General features: G+C 38.7%; 1 long non-coding RNA gene across 5 annotated transcripts in view; it reads right to left on the reverse strand.

Annotated features, from left to right (window-relative positions):
- Positions 1-26268, reverse strand: part of LOC144381893 (uncharacterized) — a 122284-nt gene that overhangs the window by 10261 nt on the left and 85755 nt on the right. For 2 of the 5 annotated variants that reach the window (XR_013448021.1, XR_013448022.1), the window contains exons 2-3: positions 1909-1961; positions 95-192 (exon numbers count right to left, since the gene is read on the reverse strand). This is a non-coding gene — a long non-coding RNA (uncharacterized LOC144381893). Of the gene's footprint in view, positions 193-1908; positions 1962-26268 lie in introns of all 5 variants that reach the window. The other 3 variants (XR_013448018.1, XR_013448020.1, XR_013448019.1) reach the window with 2 other exon arrangements.

Here is a 26268-nt window from a genome sequence, read left to right on the forward strand (position 1 = left end):
TGCACAGCATATAGTTATAATTTAAGAAAAGATTATAGAATAAACTCACTGCTTCATTTCCATACTTTTCTACTCAAGAAAAACAAAAACAAACCAAAAAACCAGGGGAGCCTGGCTGGCTCAGTCCGTAGAGCATGCGACTCTTGATCTCGGGGTTGTGAATTCAAGCCCCACACTGGGCATAGAGCCTACCTAAAAATAAATAAGTAGGTAAATAAATAAATAAATCATGACCTTTAAGCAAGCAGTAAATCCCTACAGTCTCTTAAAAAAAGTAAAAAAACAAAAACAAAACCCAAAACCAAACCAAAAACTATCCTCAGTACACAGCTGCTATTTAAACTTCTAAATACCAAAGCAAATTCATCCCACTAAGTGTAGCTACTTTTTCAACGAATATAATTTGTCACCCACATCCACCTAACATTTCAGTAGCCTCCTACTCTGTGCCCCTAAAGTGTAGCGCGACAAAGAAAAATGCGTGATGTGCTCTTCCTCTCATCCTGATTCTGCGTGGCTACAGCAGACATTCTTGTGTTATTCATTTATCTGAAGCTATTTTGATTTGGCAAGCAGAAGGAAAATTGAAAAGAGTGCGTATTTATTTCCCACCCCCCAAAAAACAGGTCAATTTTAAAGAAACTAGCTCTCATTTTAACTATAGTGCAATTATACATGAAAATACATATATATTAAAAAGAATGGGTCATCTCTTTCATTAGTAACCTTTCACTGTAAATTTGAATTTCATTTCCTGGGACTCAAAGAAAATAATGCTTTAATTCATGAGGGAGGGAGAACGGAAAGGAGGAAAAGAGGGAGGGGGTGACAGAGAGAGAGAGAGAGAGAGATTGAGAGAGAGAGAAAGGAAAAGAACATTACTGCCACCTCTCGCTCACTTCTCTAGAAATGAGAAAATGTCCAGGAACCCTGGCACTCGCTTGCCAAAGGTTCACACAGACAGTTTGACTTTTGTTTTTACTTCCATGACCTTTGTTGGGTCTCAGTGCCGTCAGACCAGCTTTGCATATATATTGACACTATGGAAACCACACAGATAAGCTTTGGGTTTGTGTGCTGTATTTACTTTGGCACTTAACAATGATACACATATTTTCCTGTTAGAGTTCCCAAAGGCTTTGTTCTGATCTTGAGTTGCTTTTCTCTTTTATTCAGCTTTTGAAATTCTTCGTAATTACTTCAAACATGCATGTATTTTTAAACTGTTTTTTGTTTGTTTTTGTTTTTGTTTTTTTGTTGCTTAACTATAGTTCTATTTTGTTTTGGAGTGCATTGTATGAATGCTTGCTTTAACAGAAGTAGGAAGGGTTCTGTTCAAGCTGGGAAACACACACTCTCCCCCTGAGCTTCTAGAAGGATGTAAATAAAGGAATCTGAGCCTCTGGAGGAATAGACACCTCATTAGGGTCACCTTCTCAGTTATAGACATTCTCTTTTTCTTTCTACCCAGGAATTGCTCTTTGACATCTCTGATTGTCTTCTAGAACTGGTCCCTCCTACACTTCTGGCAAAATATCACTTGCTTCAGTTAGTTCACACCCCCTCGTATCATTGAGGACAAAGTTTACACTCCTGGAACTCTACAGAAAGACATTTCAAGAATGACAATTTTTATTAATCTGATAAATATATTCTAATTTTTAAATTGTGGTTTGCTATGGACTGAATGTTTGTGTCCCCCAAATTCATATGCTGAAGCCTAAATCCCCACTATCAGGGCATTTGGAAGTGGGTCTTTTGGGAGGTAATTCGGTCCTGAGGCTGGAGCCCTCATGAATGGGATTTGTGTTCTTATGAGAAGAGACAGGAGAAAGACGATTTTTCTCTTAGCCACGCGAGGGTACAGCAAGAAGGCAGCTGTCTACAAGCCAGAAAGTAGGACCTCACCAGACACCACGTGTGTTGGCACCTTGATTTTGGACATCCTCGCCTCCAAGAACCTGGAAAAATAAATTTTTATTGTTTAAGCCATCCAGTCTATGTTCTTTTTATTATAGCAGCCTGAGTTGAATAAGATGTTGGTAAAATATGCATAACAAAATTTACTGTTTTAACCATTTTCAAGTGTACCATTCAGTGGCATTAAGTGCATCCATATTATTATGCAACCATCAGTGTTACCCATCTCCAGAACTTTTTCATCATCCCAAAATGAGACTCTGTGCCCATCATATAATAACTCCCTATTATTCCTTTCTTCCGTCCCTGGCAACCACCATGCTACTACTTTCTGTCCTATGAATGGGACTACTCCAGGTACCTCATGTATAAGTGGAATCACACAACACTTGTCCTTCTGTACCTGGCTTATTTCACTTAGCATAATGTCCTCAAGATTCTTCCATGTTGTACCATGTGTCAGAATTTTATTCCTTTCGAAACTGAGTAGCATTTCATTATGTACATATGCAATATATATTGTATATATATCCCACAGATTATATATATTCTAATATATATATTTATATACACATACATATTCACACACATATACAGATATACATACCATTTTGTGAATGGACAATGTCAATGGCACTTAGGGTGTTTCCACATTTTGGCTCTCGTGAATATTGCCACTATGAGCACAGGTGTAAAAATATCTGTTTTAGTGCCTGCTTTCAATTCTTTTATGTACAGACCTAGAAATGGAATTGCTATATCATATGGTAATTCTATGTTTCATTTGTTGGAACTGCCATAGTATTTCCCACAGTAGTTAGTTACATTCTAACAAACATTGCACAAGGGGTCCAATTTCTCTACAGATATACATACATAAAAAAGATTTTAGCCCAAAGTGTCAAAGCTGCAGACAGATTAGATAAATAAATAATGAAAACTGCCTACTGGATTTGGCACCTAAGGGCCACAGATAACATTCATAGAGCACTTGCAGTAGAGAGGTGGGGGCAGGAGCCTCTGGTGGAAGAGCGGGGAGAAAGTGGAGAAAGTAAATAAAGCACAGTCTGTCATGAAGCCTGGGAGTGAGTAGGAGAAACTCAGAGTGGCAGCTTAAGAAATGCACTTTTTTTTTTTTTAACTGAGAAAGACTTGAGCTTGTTTATAGGCTAAAAGGGAAGAGCTAAAGAAGAAAGGGAGGCTGAAGGCACAGGAAAGAAAAGAGACGGCTGATGGATCCAGGTCCTGAAGGAGGTGGGAGGGAATGAGAGCCCCAGCACAGGTGGCTGGATTAGGGGTTTGAAACCTCTCCTTTTGGAATAGGGAAAGGAGGCTAAGTTACAGCATATGCAGATATGTTTTTAGAAGTGAGGGGAAGGGCAGGAAGTTCAGAGCATTCATGCATGATATAGCCTTTATGAAATAGGAAGTAAAGTCATGTATTAAGAAAGGGTGATATTTTAGAAAATCAATATGGTAGAACAGTGCAGTATATGTTGAATGAGGTAAGAATTAAAAGGAAGAAGGAAACTAACATAATAGTCTAGGCATGAGGTTATATGGGACTTAAGTGGAGTGATAGCAATGAGGTTGGAAAAGTGAGATAGACATCATGCTTTATCCCCCTCATATTCTTCTGAAAGTTAGAAGGATTACTTTTCTTCTGATGAACAAATCCCAACAGACAATGCCCATGCCAAGGGAAATGCTATATGACACCAACATTTGAAAACATCCAGAGCTGGAACAAAGCATCCTTGGAGCAATAAGACTCTCTAAAGACAAGTTGTTAGATTGCAGAGATGAATACCAATATTAACTTGTCCTACCTATTTCAATCTTGGAGCTGTTCATCTTAGCGTCTTTCCTCCCTCTCTCTCTCCCCTTCTCTCTCTCTCCTTTCTCCCCCTCCCCACATTCTTATGTCTGTACATATACACAGAAGGTAGAACAGTTGATTTAGGAGGAACTAAGGTAAAGGCACAAAAGAGCCTGACATCACTAAAACCCTATGCAAACCAGCAATAAAGATCATGATTATGAATAACTCATTTCTAAAAATTGTAGTAAAAAATGCAGAACATAAAATTTACCATTCTAAAAAAAATTTTAAGTGTACAGTCCAGCGGCATTGAGTACATTCATGTCATTGTGCAACCAATAACACAATCCATCTTCAGAACTTTTTCATCATTTCATCTGGCAGCACATGGGTGGCTCAGTCGGTTGAGTGTCTGCCTTCAGCTCAGGTCATGGTCCCAGAGTCCCAGGATCGAGTCACGCATCGGGCTCCCTGCTTCTCCTTCTGACCCTCCCCCCTCTCATGCTCTCTCTCTCTCGCAAATAAATAAGTAAAATCTTTTAAAAATTTAATTAAAAAGAAAAAGTAGAAGATCTGGCAACCCTCAGTCCATGTTCTCACCTGTCAAGAAATATATCTTTTTCTTTTTTTTTTTAACTGGGTGACCATTTTTCCATCCATTCATGTTGAGAATCCATTCTAGAGAAGTCATTGTGCTAAGCATTAGGGATTATTAAACATTGTCACTGTACAATTTGCTCCAGGCTTTACGGGAATAGGATAAAGCAGAAAACAGATCTGGGTGACCCTGGTCAGGAAAACTAAACTGGCTCTAAGTTCAGCCTTCTTTAACAGAGTGATGAGCATTTCAAAGGGAAAGATTAGGCCCTATTTGATAGAGCACTGATCTTTAAGTTGGGGTAGGAATACAAAGAGGAAGAAAGAGAATTATGGTTCCTATGAAATTCTCGCATTTGGAATAGGCTTCCCAGACAAGTGGATATACAGATCCAGTTTCCAGAGAGTAAGGACTGGCAAGTAAAGCTATTATGGCTCTAAACAAGTAAGAGCTGCTTTTGTGGTGGTGGTGGTGGCGGCTATGGTGGGCAATACATTCACAGGTGGGGTTGAACCCACTGCTGGTTGCTCCAGTGGTAAAGATTAAGCCAAGAAACTGAGCAGAGCTGAGCCTGCAAACTGAAGGCTCTCAGTTCTTACACCTGAGCAAAGTAAGAGAAAGGCATAACTGATTTAGTAGACTTGTTTATGAACTACTAGGTATCACAGAGAAGAGTGTGTCCCCTAACCTGCTGGAGTCAAGAGGTTTTTCAGAGGTGATATTTTAACCATTTTAATCTTCAAGGATTAAGTCAGAGTTTCACAGATTGAGATGAGGATAAAGGAACAGTTATCCATCAAACATGCATTAACCACCAACTGAGGGCAATATGCTGGGTATAGGAAGATGAATAAATTAGGTACCTACTTTCAAGTAGCATAGACTTGTGGGGAGAAAAATATACAGCAATCCTTAGAATAAATTAAAATTAGTGTAATAACATAAGTGTTAATATAAAATAGGAAGGCAACATAAAAGCAAGAGGAAAGAATTCTTCTAGTAGGAGTAGGGGGAGGCTCCTACAGGAGGGGGTTTAAGTTGGGTCCTGACAGATGTGGATGAGTTCACCAGGCGGAATGTGAGGGCATTCCAAGCTGAAGATAATGTGTGATGGAGCACTGGACCTTGAAAGTACATTTTGGAGAGTTGCAAACAACTCCTCATTAACGAAGCGTAAGGTAAGAAGAAGGAAGCAATGAAGATAAATTGCAGAAGGATGAGGGCTGGAGAACAGTGGCAGGTTGGAAGAATGCCAAGTAGTCTGCAGTGGCTGGAGTATAAGGTACTCAGGAAAAAATGGCTGTTGCTGACATTACCAAGATAGTACAGAACGGATTGTTAAGGCCAATATATATTATGGAGCTAGTCCCCTTTAAGTATAGATTATTTTGGAGGACCCACTCCCAGAAACTAAGGAGGATCACAAATATCCTCAAGTCCATATATTGCTCTCCCAGGGGTTCTCAGGTCTCAATGAAGAAACCTTGCTTTAAAGAGGTGCTTCCAAACCTTTTAAGTGAAGGCCCAAATGAAAACCGGTAATATTTGAATAATATACTGGGGTCACCACAGAAGAAACTGCTTGAGGTTAGAGGCAGTGAACTGGAGATCTGGTTATGCCCTCCCTCCCAGATATCCAGAAGGCTATAGTGATCTTGTCACACCAGGAATCCATGTGGTGAGCAATGAACCACGCACTACGGGTAATAAATAAAATGATCCGTTCTGCATTTAAAAGATAACTCTAGGGGTGCCTGAGTGGCTCAGTCGGTTAGCATCCAGCTCTTGATTTTGGCTCAGGTCATGATCCCAGGGTCCTGGGATCAGCCCCCCATGCTGGGCTCCACACCTCCGCACTCAATGGGGAGTCTGCTTGAGGATTTCTCTCCCTTTCCCGCTGCCCCTCCCGCCCACTTGAGCCTGCACTTTCTCTCTCTCAAACAAATAAATCTTTAAAAAAATAAAAAATAAAAAGATAACTCTAGCAGCAAGGTAGAGAGTAGACAGGAGGCAACCGGATCAGTTAGAAGTTTTCCTCGTAGAGCACAGAGAAATGGTTATAAAGGCCCATCATGTCCCATTGGTGGAGAAGAGTCTAGAGACTTTAAAAGACAAAACCAAAAGAACCAGTGCCAGTGATAGCTTCAGAATTTCCACACAGAAAGAGCATGGGGGTATCCATTGGGTTAGAAAAAAAGAGTAGGGGACTTGCAAGACCACCAAATATGCTTATGTAGATTGTTTACTGCACAGGTGAAGTCTTACTGGTGTGTGCAAAATAATTTACCTGAAGCTCATGTTGTTTTAAAAAATCAAATGTAAGCATGATAAAAATCGGTTAAGTCCTCTATTAACATAGATGTTTCAGAAGATTTTAGCTTGATGAAAGGCAACTTGATAAGCAATAATACTGTTTAAAATGCTGCAAACTTATTAAAGAGTCTGATAGATTTCCATTTTGGATATTTTGTGTCTTATAAATCCTTCTAAACACTGGCTGATGAATATAAGGGGTTTTTTTCTCCCTACGTCATCATATTTTAGCTTTATCTGATCAAAAGGGTGGGGTTCATGATCCACAATAACCACTAAGCCACCTAAGAAGCAGCAGCATGGCGTGTAAAAATCATTTAGGTGTGCAGTAGTGAGTATAAATGGAGTAAATTATGTTCCGTGCTCTTGTACTTGATGCTGTGAATTTTAATAATCTAGTTTAAAATGTGGTTAAAAATGTCTCCACCAAGTGCTGCTCCTGCATTATTATTTTTACTTATCACCATGAGGGTAGGATAGGTGTGATTTTTTTTTCTAAATTAAAACTGTTGAGGGGATTTCCTACTTCTTTTCTCCTTTACCCCCCCCCTTTTTTTTAAGATTTTATTTGTTTATTTGAGAGAGAGAGAAAGAGAGAAAAAGAGCATGACAGGGGAACAGCAGAAGGAGAGTCAGACTCCCCGCTGAGCAGGGAGCCCCACGTGGGACTCGATCCCAGGACCCTGGGATCATGACCTGAGCGGAAGGCAGATGCTTAACCGACTGAGGCACCCAGGTGTCCCTCTCCTTTACTCTTAAAGATTAGAGATTTTTTTTTTTTCTACAAATGATTACCCGGGTACTTTGAATTTTAAACCGATTTTCTTTTTCTACAGAAATCAAAACATCGTCCGATTTCCTTGAACTCTGGCGGTTGAGAACTCGGGAGACCCTCAAAGGAGCAGAGTGCCGCTTAGGGAGGGAAGGACTGACCACACGGCTCTACAAGCCTGCGTTCTGCAGTTACCTCCTATAGGCAGCTGCTGGACGTTTTGTGCACAATTCATTTGAAGACTGCAAAACACATGCTGAAGTCAGATGCATGGGAACGTAAAGCTGAACGCGTCAATTGAAAGAATGAGTATGAGCAATTCTGTATCTCACTAGGAGTGAAAAAAACAAGGCAAGAAAACAGAGTGGTTTCAGAGAGATTCCCACCCACCTTACTGCCGGAAGGAAACCCAACCCTCAGAGACCCAGACAGGAAAGCTGCGCTGGATGGATTCTCCTGCACAGAGTGGCCACACATACAGAGAGCGAATTTGCATAGGTATACGACGCAAGGTGTGCAACACTTCCGCCTCTTATAAAAGCTATGGTGGGGTTGTGCTTCTCCGCCAAACTAATTGTGGCTGCTCTACAGGGGACTGTAGAATCAGAGGAGACACGGGTCCCCAAACAGAAGGAAGTATGACACTGCTTCCCCAGCCAAGGCCAATGTCAGAACCATTATAATATTGCCCAGAATTGTGTCCCATCAAAAAAAAAGGGCCTGAAAAAATCTATAGTCTTTAAAAAAAAAAAAATCTAATATTAATCTAATTATCACTTGCACCCCTTGGATTTTCCAAATTTGCCAATATTATGCCATGGTTGAGAACAAATTTTTGTTAAGGTATCTGAGCTCAGTCCTAAAACAATTTCACCTGGACTTCAGGATAGGATTAACTTCCATCAGAAATTCTTTGTGTTGGTGATACAGTAAATTTTCTATGTAGATTCTCTTAGAAGCAGTGAGATATCAGATCTACGTTCATTAGATCTACTATTACTACACAATAGTACAAACTGTCAATCGATCATAACTAAAATCATAATTTCACTGCAGTGGGAACTCAAGCTCAGTTTTCCTCCTATTTTCTGTTCCTATTTGTAGCATGACCTGAATGAAGATCAGCCATCATAGCCAGTAATACAAATAAAGATCTGATTTTTTTTTTTTTTTTAAGAGAAATAAGAGGGGCACCTGGGTGGCTCAGTCCATTAAGTGTCTGACTCTTGATTTCAGCTCAGGTCGTGATCTCAGTGTCATGGGATCAGGCTCTGCGCTCAGCAGAGAGTCTACTTGGGATTCTCTCTCTCCCTCTGCCCCTCCCCCATTCACTCTCCCTCTCTCCCTGTCTCTCTTTCTCAAATAATAAAGAAATACATCTTTAAAAGGAGAAATAAGATTTAATTTCCTTAAGTGGTACATGTCTAAAATCTTATTGGAGATTTATGTACTAAAATATTTAAAACAATATTATAAGTATAATTTTTTCATTATAAAAATAGAGACCTAGAAATATAGTGATATGTACAGTTTGAGTTTTATCTTTTTCCCGACTAACCAAGAATTATCTATTATACATTTCACCCAGAAAATCAGGATATCTTACTTTTTTAAAGATTTTTTTATTATTATTGTTTTTAAGTAATCTCTACACCCAACATGGGGTTCAAACTTATGACCCTGAGATGAAGAGTCATACACTCTACTGACTGAGCCAGCCAGGTACCCCAGGATATTTTAATTTTGTTTTAATATGACAAATATGATCCTGGGTTAACCTTGGTTAAAATTATCATGTGTTAAGTAACTCCACAATATATAACTGTGGAGAGAGTTGGGGGAAAATGACCAAGAGGAAGTCTAAAATATTAATGTAGACTGGGATAACTTTGCTATTTAAGCTTCTTTTTTTTTTTTGAGAGAGAGAGCACGCACGTGAGGCAAGTGCGTATAGGGGAGGGAGGAGCAGAGGGAGAGGGAAGAGAGGGAATATCAAGCAGGCTCCACTTTCTGCGTGGAGCCCAACGCAGGGCTCCATCTCACAACCCTTAGATCATGTCCTGAGCCAAAATCAAGAGTAAATGTTTAACCAACTGAGCCACCCAGGCGCCCTTCATAGAAAGTTTAAAAACTTGAATCACATGTGTTTTTTACCACTACACTTGGGAAATAAATTGTTCTGATTGAATGAATATTCTAGTTTACTGAAAATAAGAAAACTTTTTTGTTTTGACCTATGTAGTGGGAAACTTAGCTAGAATATATTAGTTTACTATCTTCCCTGAGGAGGAAGAATACGACAACCATGAGTAAATGACTCTGGATCTTAGAATGCTGAGGGTTTTACTTTTCCCCCTGTATTAATTCATTCATTTGACAAATACTTACCAAACATCTACTGTATGTCAGGTACTATGCTGGGCAAAAGCTCTATTTGGTGGTCATTATACGTGCTATAGAAGAGGTATAGACAAAGAGTTCAATGTGTAGAGATTCCAAGTTATACCTTGGAAACTGCCCTTAAAATTCCTGTCAGCTTGTTTTGGGTAATATTGAGATTTTGCCTAAAAGTTTGCAATGTCTTTTCACTGCAGGCTCTTAAAGTAAAATATGCTAAAGTGAAATGTCTGGTTAATCACATTTTTCCCGCAGTACAAGATAATTCTATAAAGCATTTACTACAGTATTATGGGAACCAGAGATTGTTTACTCGTGTGTGACCGGCAGAAACACACTGCGTACCCAGGAGTCTTTTCTCGCTGTCCACATGAAGAGGCCCTCTCCTGATAGAAAGGATAGGCAGTGTGATGTAGAAAGATTACAGCCTCAGAAGTCAGACAAACCTGACCATTCGACTCTGGCCTAAGTTCTTCACTTTAACCTTAGTGCCCTTACTTGAAAAATGGAATAATACTGTCTAACCTAATGTTATTCTGAACATTTGAGAAGATAATTCATTCAACGAATATTCAGCAAGTGCTTTATCCTGAGAGCAATGGAGAATCACTATAAGGTCGTAAGCAGAAGAAGCAAGATAATTAGATTTGAACTTTCGAAATATCACTCTGGCTGCAGTATGGAGAATGAAGGTGAGGCAAGATTGGAGGGAGGGAAACCAATTAGGAACCTATTATCATTCAGAAATGAGTGTAGATTTCATTGAAGCAGGGGCAGTGAGGATGAAGAGAAGTTAATGGGTTTGAGCATTATTAAGAAATTAAAGGTACAGCATAGGGAATGTAGTCAAAGGTATTATAATAGCACTGTGTGGTGACAGATGGGAGCTACCCTGTGGTGAGCACAGCATAACATATAGAGTCGTCCAATCACTATGTTGTCCACCTGAAACTAATGTAACATCGTGGGTCAACTATAGTCAAATAAAAAAATTTAAGAAAGTAGTATCAAGAAGAGAGGGTGACATGCTGCATGTGGATGGTAGGAGTGTAAGTATGAAGGCACATCTAGGTGGGTATCTTGGATATCTTACTCGATCTCTGAGTGGAAGGAGGCGACATTAACTAGGAGAGAAAACATTAGAAAAGCAGCAGGTTGTGGGAATGACAAATTCTGTCCTGGATAGGTAAGGTCTTCCGAGGTGGCTGTGGGGGTGCCCAAGTAGTGATAGACAACATAAGGTTGGAAATACGGGTCTGGAGATAATGCAGGGGAACATGCCGAAGAGTAGAAGCTCAATCATCAGTGGCTATTACTGAACAGACCTCCCACATTGTTGAACATATCTCTGCTTCCCCCACTGGCCTGGAAACATCCTCCTCTCAGGGACTATGAGCTACTCATCATAGTGCAGCGTAAGTAGTTCATCATTTGGAACTTTTCACAACTACTTGCACTACCCGAATGACCTGTCTAGATTCTGTCTCAGCCTCTCAGTTTTCCAAATGCCATTCAAAAAGAATCACTCTATTGTTTCATTTTCAGTGGATTATATTTTAATTTTCCACTGTGGTTTCTGAGAACTTCAAACTTCTGAAACTGTTTTCAAGATGTGCTTAAAGTACATACATACTCTCCCTCATTCTGATTTTCCATGCAGCCATTGAGTGTACCATGTTGGAGTCATCTAGATAGACGTCATAACTGGGGAAGAGCGTTCATCCTGGAGAAAACACAAGCAGCCCTAAGAAAGAAGACCAATGTGCATTCCAGACCAACGTGAGCGATAGCGCAGCGAGGGGACAGTGCTATGATATGACACTGGGGAGGCAGGCAGGGGTCCGATCACGCTGGGAACATGCAAAGGTCCAAGGTGAGAACGTCACTCATTCAGGGAACTGAAGTTTCAGTAATTCAGAGAACCAAGAGGTGAAACTGCAGAATCATATGCGGGAAGAGGTTCAGATCACAAAGGGCCTCATGAACCACATGAGGAAGTGCGGACTTTATCCTGACAGCAGTGGGAAATTATTGAAGTTTTACATGAGGGAGATTTGCAGTTCAGAAAGACCACTTGGGTTCTCAGGAGGAGGATGACTGGATGGGCGGTGGCAGCCCAGAGGCTGTTTCAAAATGCCAGGGGACATAGGTGGCCGAATTTATGCCGGGGAACCAGGGGAAAAAAGAAGTGGATACATTCAAGAACTTCTGAAGAGGAATAATTTGCAGACTGGTGACTATCTGGATGTGGGGAGTCAAGGAAGGCAGAAAGCGTGACTGTCACCCAAGTTTCTGGAGTGGGCACTCATGGCGGCATCATTCTACCCTGTCCCTCTTTCTTCTACAGAGCTGCCTGAGGGCGGGGGCCATTGCTCTATTTTCCTCCACAGCGGTGACTATAAAGATACTTAGGTTCGGAGTGAGTGGATATTAAGTTGATAGGGAAGAAAACACACGCCTGCCGTGGCTGCTACTGATGAATGAAGTTCTGCCATAAGGAGTCCGTGACAAGCGGAGGCCTGGAAGGGAGGTTAGCAGCAACCACTCCGCTCTGCAGGGACACCATTCGGGACCTCCTCGACACTGATGTTCCCCGGGTGGTCTCATTTTCAAGGAAATGGCACCAAGGGGGCCAAACCTGATTCCTTAAGAATTTAAGTTCCCTACTCCTTCTGCCAAAGTTTAACAGATGGAGTCACAATTTCTTTAAAGGGATCATAAAGGATATTCCTTTTATCATACACCTGTAAAATTCTACAAATCAGGTTACCATGTAGCAATACCTGTACTCACCAATTCTAGGAATTGATTTATTGAAACTCTAAGCATTTCTAATTCTTCATACACTGACCACTAGCAGGAACCACAACTTTCTGTTTAACAAGCATTTTAAAAACTATTGTGGCTTACCACAGCACCTTGAAGAGGTGATTTTTTTTTTCTATTATTATACTAACACCTATCATCTGATATACTCAGAACATACCAGAACTTTTGTTTAATGTAAAATACTTTTAAATTCGGTTACCCTGAAGCTCTTGCTTTTAGTTTGATAATAATTCTGCTTCAGACAGGATGCACTTCATTTGAGGAAAAAAAAAATCATAAAGGAACTTCCAAGAGTTTATTTCTCTGAAACCATTTTAAGAAGTAATAAAGGTTCATTGCTTTTTCTCCTGAGAACTGAGAATAGTTTTTAGTAAACATCATAAAGAAAATGTGCACACTTTTATGAAAACACAGTATTTTAGGCTATATTAGTTAATAGCTGATGGTATTTGATCATTTGTAGTGAGGAAGAAAAATACCTAGGGGAATTTTAGGTGAACCAAGCAATAGAAACAAGTTGATTAAATTAGGTTGTAGATTTTCTTTTCTTCCATTTCTAAAACGTTTATGTGCAGTGTTACCTATCTGATAGGTGACTAGCCAATATATATATTTTTTTGACTAAAGGTCCTGCGTTTTTCGGTCTTAGAAGCTAGCGTATTTTTGTTTGATTTTTGCATTGCAACTTGAATTTACAGGTCTTATATTTGTTTATAAACACAACCAAGGCCCTCCTTTAGTCAATCAGCACCATCATCCAGATCCTTCTTGCACAAAAGGATTTTAAGGAACACAAAATAAATGTTATTTATTTGTTTGTTTGTTTGTTTTTATTTATTTGAGAGAGAGCACTTGAGAGAGAGAATGAGTAAGGGGAGGGGCAGGGAGAGGGACAGAAGGAGAGGTGGAGGGAGAAGCAGACTCCCTGCTGAGCAGGGAGCCCAACGTGGGGCTTGATCCCAGGACCCTGGGATCATGACCTGAGCTGAAGGCAGATTCTTAACTGGCTGAGCCATCCAGGTGCCCCACAAAATAAATGTTTTTAAGGAGAGAACCCCATTTGAATGCAGTCTTTTGTTTGCCTATTCACTTGTGGGAGAAAACTATGAAAAACTCATTTCAGTCCAATGGGTTGTGTATTTTATTTATTTATTTTTTTTAGGAAAGATGATGTTAGTGACATTGAAACCAGAAAAAGAAAGGTTTTCTGCTGTGTGTGTCATGTTTCCAGTTTTACATTAAATAAAAATAGTATGATGAAAATAGTATATATTCCATGTTCCTATTTCACTGATAGAGATGGTCAATACATAAGAGGTGAGCCTGGCCATTATTAATGTTTTTTGTACTGTAAGCATATTCTCTACATGACAGTACTTTGAATTTTTTTTTTCATTCTGGGACTACAAAACAGAAAACCCTGAAGCACTTTATTTCCACTGACAGCAAATATGTCACTTTTAGAATCTTTTTACTTTTTATCACTGCTGAGTTACATTGGAATAGAAAATTTGACATTTGCTGGATGTAATACATAGTTATCCCAAATTTTAAATATAAAAAATTGAAGTTCTTTCTTTATTTGGAAAGGAAACCCTTCTAAGTGTTCAGTAGATAGGAGTAGATTTAAATATAATACGTAATTTATATCTCCCGTATCACTTGGCATTGCCTCCAAAGGATCTGACATTAGAAAATAAGTATTTTGTCATAAAGAAATAACTGATAGGGGGAGCCTGGGTGGCTCAGTTGGTTAAGTGTCTGCCTTTGGCTTAGGTCATGATCCCAGGGTCCTGGGATCGAGCCCCTGGTCAGTCTCCCTGCTCAGTGGGGAAACTGCTTGTCCCTCTCCCTCTGCCACTCCCCCAGCTTGTGCTTTCTCTCTCTTTCTCTCAAATAAATAAATAAAAACTTTTTTTTGAAGATTTTATTTATTTATTTGTCAGAGAGAGAGAGAGAGCGTGCAGCAGGCAGAGGGAGAAGCAGGCTCCCGGCTAAGCAGGGAGCCCGATGTGGGGCTCGATCCCAGGACCCTGAGATCATGACCTGAGCCGAAGGCAGATGCTTAACTGACTGAGCCACCCAGGTCTCCCAATAAATAAAAATTTTTTTTAAAAAAGAAATAGCTAATAGTTAAGTTGATTTTCCCCCATTTTGGTCTTCATCATTAGAGTATATGTTAAAGTGTCTTACATTAATATTTACCCTTTTTAATAGAGTACTTTCTCTATAACCCTTGATTTCCCTAATACATAGTAGAGCCTAAATACCTATCTACCAGTTAGGAGCACTGTATATGGGATTCCTTGCACTGAAAAGGAGGTTTAACTAGGTGATCTTCCCTAACATTGCACAATCACAAGAACGATGATAAGGTTGTTATATGTTATCTAATTTACTCTCCTAACATTGCTCTGAAGTTGAGGAGTGAGTACACTTATTCTCATCTTATAGCTAGAGAAAAGAGCCATAACTTTTCCTAAATCATACAACTATTCTCTGTAGATCTGGAATCGAAACCTCAGTCTTCTGTCTTTCCTTACAGAATAACCAAAGTCGCTTATAAACAACTTGTCTTTCTGTTTTTCTGAATCTTTTTAGAGGACCTCTCGCTTCCTAAACTCCTGCAGATTTTTTTTCTCAGGAGCCTTACCAGTTCTCTCATATGCTGACAGAGGTATGAAGTCGAGCTAATCGTGGGGCTTTAGGTGAGTCATCAAAGCAAGCCAGTGGGAACATGTAAAAAATCAATTGTAATCTTCAACTTAAAATCTGCATGGTTAACCATTCAAGTAAATGAGTGACCACATTTATTACAATCACTGGCTTAAATCCTCATGACAGTTAACACCACATATTCTTTTGATAAAACAGCATTACATTTTGGAGTTCTTTACCACAAAATTGAAATTGAAACATGTGAGGCGCCAGGGTGGCTCAGTCGGTTAAGCATCTGCCTTTGGCTCAGGTCATGATCTCAGGATCCTGGGATCGAGCGAGTCCTGTGTCACGCTCCCTGCTCAGTGGGGTGTCTGCTTCTCCCTCTGCCTCCCCCTCTCCCCCTGCTCATGCTCTCTCTCTCTCAAATAAATAAATAAAATCTTTAAAAAAAAAAAAAAGAAATTGAAACATGTAAAAATGGGATTTCCAGGATCAAACGAGCTGTAGGGGCATCAAAACACATTGCAGGATGCTGGTTAAATGTAGTTTTGGCATAATTTTACAAATATAAACTATTTGAGAAACTGGAAGTTCTTTGTAATCAGATGCATTATCTTTCAAAACTTAAACATTATAATAACAAAACAGCAGAGTTACTCTCTTATAAAGAGAACTTTCTTTGTTAATAGTTGTTTTACTATCCCTGGAGATATATCTGGGAAGGGTCTAGTTCACAGTAAGCACTCAATAAATATTTGTTGAATGAATAAATACATGAGTCTCAAGTTCTAGAGAGAAGTCTGAAATTCAGAAATAGATTGAGGGCCACAGCTAAAAAGGAGGGAGCTGAATTTATGCCAGATGGATGAAAGACGAGTGTGTAGAAGAGAAATCTCAAGAATGCACATAGATAAGAAGTATGAACTTGGATAGGAGATAAAATTATTTCAATGATACCATGTCATCTATAACTGGAATTCAATAAGGTAATCCATACCAAAGAAATATATAAAAGTCAATAACTGTCAGACACAGAAAATAATTTGGAAAATGTAAAGGAAATTGTGTCATAGATAATATAATATGATATATAATATAATATAATATAATGAGTGGAAATAAATATCACAAAAATATATAGGACTTACATGAAAAAATTATAAATATCCACTTAGAGACATAAAAAAAAGATTTGAATAATGGAGAGCTAATCCCAAATTAGATGATAAACTTGACAGTCAAGATTCCAACAGCCCACTATGTACCTATTAGAATGGCCCAAATCCAAAATACTGACAACATGCTGACAAAGATGTGGCACAACAGAAGCTCTCAGTCATTGCTGGTGCGAATGGGAAATGGTACAACCACTTTGGAAGAGTGTTCTGCAGTTTCTCACAAAATGAAACATATTCTTATCATATGATCCAGCAATTGTGGTCCTTGGTATTTATCCAAAGGAACTGAAAACTTACGTCCACATAGGGGCACTTGGCTGGCTTAGTTGGTGGAGCATGTGACTCTTGACCTCGGAGTCATGAGTTTGAGCCCCACATTGAAAACGGACATTACTTCAAAATAAAAGCATGTCCACACAAAAGCCTAGACATAGATATTTATGGCAGCTGTATTTATAATTGTTAAAATGTAGAAACAACCAAGATATCTTTTATCTAATATGGATGAGTAAACTTTTATATCTTAGATAATGGAATATTATTCAGTGCCAAAAGGAAATGAGCTATCAAGCCATAAAAAGATACGGAGGAACCTTAAATGCATATTATTAAATCAAAGAAGCCAATCTGAAAAGGCTACATACTATATGATTCCAACTATATGACATTCTGGAAAAGGTACAACTATACAGACAGTAAAAAGATCAGTGGTTATCAGGGGTTGGGGGGCAGGGAGGACTGAATAGGCAGAGCACAGAGGATATTTTTTTAAATTTTATTTTATTATGCTATGTTATTCACCATACATTACATCATTAGTTTTTGATGTAGTGATCCATGATTCATTGTTTCCGTATAACACCCAGTTCTCCATTCAATACGTGCCCTCCTTAATACCCATCACTGGGCTAACCCATCCCCCTCACCCCCTTCCCCTCTAAAACCCTCAGTTTGTTTCTCAGAGTCCATAGTCTCTCATAGTTCATCTCCCCCTCCGATTTCTCCCCCTTCATTTTTCCCCTCGTACTATCTTCTTTTTTTTTTTTTAAACATATAATGTATTATTTGTTTCAGAGGTATAGGTCTGTGATTCATCAGTCTTACACAATTCACAGCGCTCACCATAGCACATACCCTCTCCAATGTCTATCACCCAGCCACCCCATCCCTCCCACCCCAACCCCCACTCCAGCAACCCTCAGTTTGTTTCCTGAGATTAAGAATTCCTCATATCAGTGAGATCATATGATACTTGTCTTTCTCTGACTTATTTTGCTTAGCATAATACCCTCTAGTTCTATCCACGTAGTTGCAAATGGCAAGATTTTGGGGGGTTTTTTGATGGCTGCATAATATTCCATTGTATATATATACCACATCTTCTTTATCCATTAATCTGTTGATGGACATCTTGGCTCTTTCCATAGTTTGGCTATTGTGGACATTGCTGCTATAAACATTGGAGTGCATGTACCCCTTCAGATCACTACATTTGTATCTTTGGGGTAAATACCCCGTAGGAGCACAGAGGATTTTTTGGGCAGTGAAAGTATTCTGTATGATATTGCAATGATGGATACATGTTATTATACGTTTGTCAAAAGCCAAATGTACAATACCAAGAGTGAACAATGTACACTCCAAAGTACGATACCAAGAAGGAACCCTAATGTGAACTATGCATTTAGGTGATAATGATGCACCAGTGATGGCTCATTCATTATAACAAATGCACCACTCTGGTGCTAGATGACGGGAAGGTTGTGAATGTCTGTCTATGTGTGTGTGTGTGTATGTGTATCTGTGTGTGTTGGGGGAGGTCATGGAGTATATGGAATTCTGTACTTTCCATTCATTTTTGCTGTGAACCTAATAGTGCTTTAAAAAAATAAAGTCTATTAAAAGAATTGTAACAGCTTTAACAAGAAAATTGAATGAAGATTATATTATTTATCTTGTATAATTAAAGTACAAAAATTTCCAGGAAAATTCTGCAAAGGAAGTGTTTTGGGAGTGAAGAATTGAACAGAGAACTGGTCCTGCAATATATCAAAATGTAATGTAAAGCTACATTACATAAAACAGTATGGTATTGGTATAGGAAGAGGCAGATAGAACTCTGGGTCAGAAGAGAAAGTCCAGGAAAAGACTCAAATTAATATAAGAATACAGAACATGATGAAAAGAGGCATTTGAAATCAGTGACTCAAAACAAATTTATCATTTAGATGCTGTGGTGACTGACTGGCTAGTTGGAAAAAACCTGAAGCTGATTCCTACCTAATTTTTTAAACCAACTATAAATGGATCAAAAAATTTTTATACATAATTGTAAAAAACACGTAACATAAAACTTACCATTTTAAGGTATATAATTCATAATGTTGTATAACCGTCTAGTTCCAGAACATTTTTATCACCCCAAAAAGTAAACTCTGTACCCATTAAGCAGTCATTGCCTTCCCTCCAGCCCCTGGCAATCACTAATCTGCTTTCTGAGCCTATGGATTTGCCTGTTCTGTACTTTTCTTTCTGTGTGTGTGTGTGTTACCTTTTCATCTTTTTAAAATTTAAATTCAATTAATTAACATATAATGTATTATTAGTTTCAGAGGTAGAGGTCTGTGATTCATCAGACTTATACAATACCCAGTACTCATTACATCACGTGTCCTCCTTAATGTACATCACCCAGTTACCCTATCCCCCCACCTTCCTCCCCTCCAGCAACCCTCAGTTTGTTTCCTATAGTTAAGAGTCTCTTATGGTTTGTCTCCCTCTCTGATTTCATCTTGTTTTATTTTTTCCTCCCTTCCCCTATGATCCTCTGTTTTGTTTCTTAAATTCCACATATTAGTGAGATCATATGATAATTGTCTTTCTATGATTGACTTATTTCACTCAGCATAATACTCTTCAGGTCCATCCACATCAATGTACATGGTAAGATTTCATCCTTTTTGATGCCTGATTAATATTCCATTATATATGTATATATACACCACATCTTCTTTACCCATTCATCTGTTGATGGACATCTTAGTTCTTCCATAGTTTGGCTATTGTGGACATCGCTGCTATAAACATTGGGGTGCAGGTGTCCCTTCAGATCACTACATTTGTATCTTTGGGGTAAATACCTAATAGTGCAATTGCTGGGTCATGGGGTAGCTCTATTTTCAACTTTTTGAGGAAGCTCCATACTGTTTTCCAGAGTTGCATTCCCACCAACAGTGTAGGAGGGTTCCCCTTTCTCCGGATCCTTGCCAACATCTGTCGTTTCCTGACTTGTTAAATTTAGCCATTCTGACTGGTATGAGGTAGTATCTCATTGTGGTTTGATTTGTATTTCCCTGATGCTGAGTGATGTTGACCACTTTTTCATGTGTCTGTTGGCCATTTGGATGTCTTTGGAAAAATGTCTGTTCATGTCTTCTGCCCATTTCTTGATTGGATTATTTGTTCTTTGAGTGTTGAGTTTGATAAGTTCTTTATAGATTTTGGATACTAGCCCTTTATCTGATGCCTTTTGCAAATATCTTCTCCCATTCTGTCGGTTGTCTTTTGGTTTTGTCAACTGTTTCCTTTCCCGTGCAAAAGTTTTTTATCTTGATGAAGTCCCAATAGTTCATTTTTGCCCTTGCTTCCCTTGCCTTTGGTGATGTTTCTAGGAAGAAGTTGCTGCAGCTGAGGTCGAAGAGGTTGCCGCCTGTGTTCTCCTCAAGGATTTTGATGGATTCCTATCTCACATTGGGGTCTTTCATCCATTTTGAGTCTAATTTTGTGTGTGGTGTAAGAGAATGGTCCAGTTTCATTCTTCTGCATGTGGCTGTCCAATTTTCCCAACACCATTTGTTGAAGAGACTGTCTTTTTTTCCATTGGATATCCTTTCCTGCTTTGTCAAAGATTAGTTGACCATAGAGTTGAGGGTCCATTTCTGGGTTCTCTATTCTGTTCCATTGATCTATGTGTCTGTTTTTGTGCCAGTACCATACTGTCTTGATGATTACGGCTTTGTAATAGAGCTTGAAGTCTGGGATTGTGATGCCACCAGCTTTGGTTTTCTTTTTCAACATCCCTTTGACTATTCAGGGTCTCTCCTGGTTCCATACAAATTTTAGGATTATTTTTTCCAACTCTGTGAAAAAAGTTGATGGTATTTTGATAGGGACTGCATTGAATGTATACATTGCTCTAGGTAGCATAAACATTTTAACAATATTTGTTCTTCCCATCCATGAGCATGAAATGTTTTTCCATTTCTTTGTGTCTTCCTCAATTTCTTTCATGAGTGTTCTATAGTTTTCTGAGTACAGATCCTTTGCCTCTTTAGTTAGGTTTATTCCTAGGTATCTTATGGTTTTGGATGCAGTTGTAAATGGGATCAACTCTTTAATCTCTCTTTCTTCTTTCTCTTTCTCATTGTTAGTGTATAGAAATACTACTGATTTCTGTGCATTTATTTTATATCCTGCCACTTTGCTGAATTCCTGTATGAGTTCTAGCAATTTTGGGGTGGAGTCTTTTAGGTTTTTCACATAGAGTATCATGTCATCTGCAAACAGTGAGAGTTTGACTTCCTCTTTGCTGATTCAGATGCCTTTTATTTCTTTTCGTTGTCTGATTGCTAAGGCTAGGACTTCTAGTACTATGTTGAACAGCAGTGATAAGAGTGGACATTCCTGCCATGTTCCTGACCTTAGAGGAAAAGATTTCCCCACTGAGAATGATACTTGCTGTGGGCTTTTCTATACGGCTGTTATGATACTGAGGTATGTTCCCTCTATCCCTACACTATGAAGAGTTGTAATCAAGAAAGAATGTTGTACTTTGTCAAATGCTTTTTCTGCATCTATTGAGAGGATCATATGTTTCTTGTCCTTTTTTTTATTAATGTAGTGTATCACATTGATTGATTTGCAGAGGTTGACCCACACTTGCAGCCCAGGAATAAATCTCACTTGGTCGTGGTGAATAATCCTTTTATTATTTTTTTTAAAGATTTTTTTTTATTGGACAGAGAGAGACACAGCGAGAGAGGGAACACAAGCAGGGGGAGTGGGAGAGGGAGAAGCAGGCTTCCCGATGAGCAGGGAGCCTGATGTGGGGCTCGGTCCCAGGTCCCTGGGATCATGACCTAAGCCAAAGGCAGATGCTTAATGACTGAGCCACCCAGGCGCCCCATGAATAATCCTTTTAATGTACTGTTGGATCCTATTGGCTAGTATCTTGGTGAGAATTTTTGCATCCATGTTCATCAGAGATACTGGTCTGTAATTCTCCTTTTTGATGGGGTTTTTTCTAGTTTTGGAATCAAAGTAATGCTGGCCTCATAGAAAGAGTTTGGAAGTTTTCCTTCCATTTCTATTTTTTGAAGCAGCTTCAGAAGGATAGGTATTAATTCTTTTTTTAAAAATTATTTATTTATTTATTTGAGAGAGTGAGTGAGAGAGAGTGAGAGAGAGAGAGACAGAGAGAGAGCAGGAGGAGGGGCAGAGGGTGAGGAAGCAGACTCTCCACCAAACAGGGAGCCAGATGTGGGGTTCAATCCTGGGACTCCAGGATCATGACCTGAGCTAAAGGCAGACGCTTAACTGAGCCACCCAGGCACCTCTAGGTATTAATTCTTCTTTAAATGTTTGGTAGAATTCCCGTGGGAAGCCTTCTGGCCCTGGACTCCTGTTTTTTGGGAGATTTTTGATTACTGCTTCAATTTCCTTACTGGTTATGGGTCTGTTTAGGTTTTCTATTTCTTCCTGGTTCAGTTTTGGTAGTTTATACATCTCTAGGAATGCATCCATTTCTTCCAGATTGCTTAATTTTTGGCATATAGTTGCTCATAATATGTTCTTATAAATGTTCGTATTTCTTCAGTATTGGTTATGATCTCTCCTCTTTCATACATGATTTTATTTATTTGGGTCGTTTCTCTTTTCTTATTGATAAGTCTGGTCAGGGGTTTATCAATTTTATTAATTCTTTCAAAGAACCAGCTCCTAGTTTCATTGATCTGTTCTACTGTCCTTTGGTTTCTATTTCATTGATTTCTGCTCTAATCTTTATTGATTCTCTTCTTCTGCTGGGTTTAGGCTTTATTTGCTGTTCTTTCTCCAGCTCCTCTAGGTGTAAGGTTAGGTTGTGTATTTGAGACCTTTCTTGTTTCTTGAGAAAGTCTTGTATTGCTATATACTTCCCTCTTAGGACTGCTTCTGCTGCATTCCAAAGATTTTGAAAGTTGTGTTTTCATTTTCATTTGTTTCTGTGAATTTTTTAAATTCTTCTTTAATTTCCTGGTTGACCCATTCATTCTTTAGTAGGATGCTCTTTAGCCTCCTTGTATTTTAATTCTTTCCAAATTTCCTCCTGTGATTGAGTTCAACTTTCAAAGCATTGTGGTCTGAAAATATGCAGGAATGATCCCAATCTTATGGTACCGTTTGAGGCCTGATTTGTGACCAGAATGCGATCTATTCTGGAGAATATTCCATGTGCACTCAAGAAGAATATGTATTCTGTTGCTTTAGGATGGAATGCTCTGAATATGTGAAGTCCATCTTGTCCAGTGTGTCATTCAAAGCCCTCGTTTCCTTCTTCTGCTTAGATGATCTGTCTGTTGCAGTGAGGGGGGTGTTGAAGTCCCCTACTATTATTGTATTATTATCAATGTGGGTTTTTTTTTAATTTTGTTATTAATTGGCTTATATAATTGGCTGCTACCATGTTAGGGGCATAAATATTTACAATTGTTAGATCGTCTTGTTAGATAGATTCTTTAATTATGATATAGTGTCCTTCCTCTTCTTTTATTACAGTCTTTGTTTTAAAATCTAATTTGTCTGATATAAGGATTGCCACCCCAGCTTTCTTTTGATGCCCATTAGCGTGATAAATGGTTTTTCACCCCCTCACTTTAAATCCGGACATGTCTTTGGGTCTAAAATGAGTTTCTTTCAGACAGCATATTGATGGGTCTTGTTTTTTTATCTAATCTGATACCTTGTGTCTTTTGATTAGGGCATTTAGCCCATTTACATTCAGAGTAACTATTAGAAGATATGATTTAGTGCCATTGTATTACCTATAAAGTCACTGTTTCTGTATATTGTCTCTGTTCCTTTCTGGTCTATGTTGCTTTGGGGCTCTCTCTTAGCTTAAAGGATCTCCTTTAATATTTCTTGCAGGGCTGGTTTAGTGATCACAAATTCTTTTAGTTCCTTTTGTCCTGGAAGCTTTTTATCTCTCCTTTTATTCTGAATGACAGCCTTGCTGGATAAGGTATTCTTGGCTGCATATTTTTATCTTTTAGCACCCTGAATATATCATGCCAGTCTTTTCTGGACTGCCAGGTCTCTGTGGATAGGTCTGCTGCCAATCCAATGTTTCTACTCTTGTAGGTTACAGACCTCTTGTCCCAAGCTGCAGGATTTTCTCTTTGTCTCTGAGATTTTCAAGTTTCACTATTATAGGTTGAGGTGTTGACCTATTTTTATTGATTTTGAGGGGGGTTCTCTGTGCCTCCTGGACTTGAATGCCTGTTTCCTTCCCCAGATTACGGAAGTTCTCTGCTATAATTTGCTCCAATAAACCTTCTGCCTCTCTGTTTCCCTCCTTCCCTCTCTTTCTCTCTGTCTCTTTCCTCTTCTTCTGGGATCCCAATTATCCCAAAACAATATTATATTTTGCTTTATGGTATCACTTATCTCCTCATGATCCAGTGGTTGTTTATCTCTCTTTTTCTCAGCTTCTTTATTCTCCATCATTTTGTCTTCTATATCATCAATTCTCTCTTCTGTCTCATTTATAGAAATGTTGCAAGAATAAAAATAATTCAAAGAACATTCATACACTATTCACCCAGATTCACTTATTGTTAACATTTTACCCCATTTGTTATGAATTCAGATTATGGACCTAGGTTTTTCCATTCCCCAGTTCACTATAACAAAAAAGATAGTCTAAGGAACACAGCCCAATGATGATGATGATATTGATGAGACCAGTGGTTGCTGCTGAGCAGTCAATATCATGTGTCAACTGTTGTGCCAGATGCTTTACACAGTTTTATGTAATTTAATCTTCACAACAATCCTTTAAGGGTTTCTTTTTTTTTTTTAAGATTTTATTTATTTATTTGACAGAGAGATAGAGAGCACAAGTAGGCAGAGGGAGAGGGAGAAGCAGGCTCTCTGCTGAGCAGGGAGCCAGACGTGGGGCTCGATCCCAGAACCCCAAGATCATGACCTGAGCCAAAGGCAGCTGCTTAACCGACTGAGCCACCCAGTTGCCCCCCTTTAAGGGTTTCTAAATGAGGAAGCTGAAGTTAAGAGAATGTAAATACCTTGCCCACAGTCACAATGTTAATAAGCGGCAGAGCCAGAATTAAAGGGGAGGATACTCAGACTCTAAACCCCATGTTCCATTTCCTATAACAGCTGAATTACCTCTCAAAATAGAAATAGAAGGAAATGTCAATAAAATACATACCTTGAAAGAAAAATTGATTTCTAATGGTAAGAAGTTTAGTGTATCCAGATGAATAACATATAATTTAAATGTAAAAAGCACAACTCGTCTCTTTCATACAATTCTGCCAAAACTCTCCATATTTGTACTTGAGCTTCACATCAACTCTGTCCAGTAATTTGTCTTCTAGGCCAATGTATCAAATAAAGATCTAACAGCAATATAAAATCACTTTTGCATCAGTAAAGGGCTCTCAAATGGCAAAAAAAAAAAAAAAAAAAAAAAAAAATTCCCTACCCTGCATACATGTATTTGCACACCTCAGTCCTTTGTAAAAGCTAATCCAAGCTTCATTACTGTCAGGCTTGTGAACATTTACATAAACAATAGGCTTGTTATCACTTACTACTGGATTCAGCAGATTACATGCAAAATGTGCAAAGACACGATTAAAGAATCTTTGATCTTTTAATCAAAAGAGTAAGCAATATTAATTCACTTTGGCAAGTGTGATACATATACTTTATTACAACACTATTTTGCATTTGAGATTACCACACTACAATAATTACTCTTCATTAACAAAGGTCTGTTGCTATGTAATTTCACTAGGCAATAACGTCTTTTTTAGGGAATTAGTTAAATTTGCTGTGAAGTTATTTTATAAAATAATCATAGTCCTTATAAAATATAAATTTTACCGTCATGGTATTTGATTCTGTACAGCTAGTAGACAGAAATATCACTGAGAACTATGTAGATGGAAGAGTGAACAATCCTCAAATGGAATAAGAAGTAAGATTCAAATTCAAAAGCCTAGTATATTTCTGTCAGTATTGATTTTGTGAAGCCAAAAAAGAAAAAAAAGTGCCCACATCTCATTGCTGCCCCCCCAATAATGGAGACAGATGTAGACATAAGTAATTATAACACAAGAAGGATGCACATTAATGGAAGGAAAAAAGAAGTGGTGTGCTAATTATTCCTAGAAGGATTCTGGGAGACTTCATGGAAACTATATAGGAATTCATCTTTGAAGGGTGGGTAGGATTAGGAAGTAGTGGAGGAAAGGAGAGAGGTGAGTAGGGTGTAAAAGGCAAAGTCTTGAACGCCAGTCTGAATGTGAATTTTTATTCTCAATAAACAGAAAGTATAGGGTTTTGAGCTCAAAAGTAATATGATCAGAGCTATGAGGAATACTCTGAAGGTACTGTGAAAGGAACAGAAGATTAGGAGAAAATTATGGGCCAAAGTTATTTCAGTGATTGGTCTGTTTGTCTGTCTGTTGCCCAGAGAGTTGTCACAGGCTTCTCC

Source organism: Halichoerus grypus, chromosome 5 (assembly GCF_964656455.1).
Source record: "Halichoerus grypus chromosome 5, mHalGry1.hap1.1, whole genome shotgun sequence".
Taxonomy (NCBI): domain Eukaryota; kingdom Metazoa; phylum Chordata; class Mammalia; order Carnivora; family Phocidae; genus Halichoerus; species Halichoerus grypus.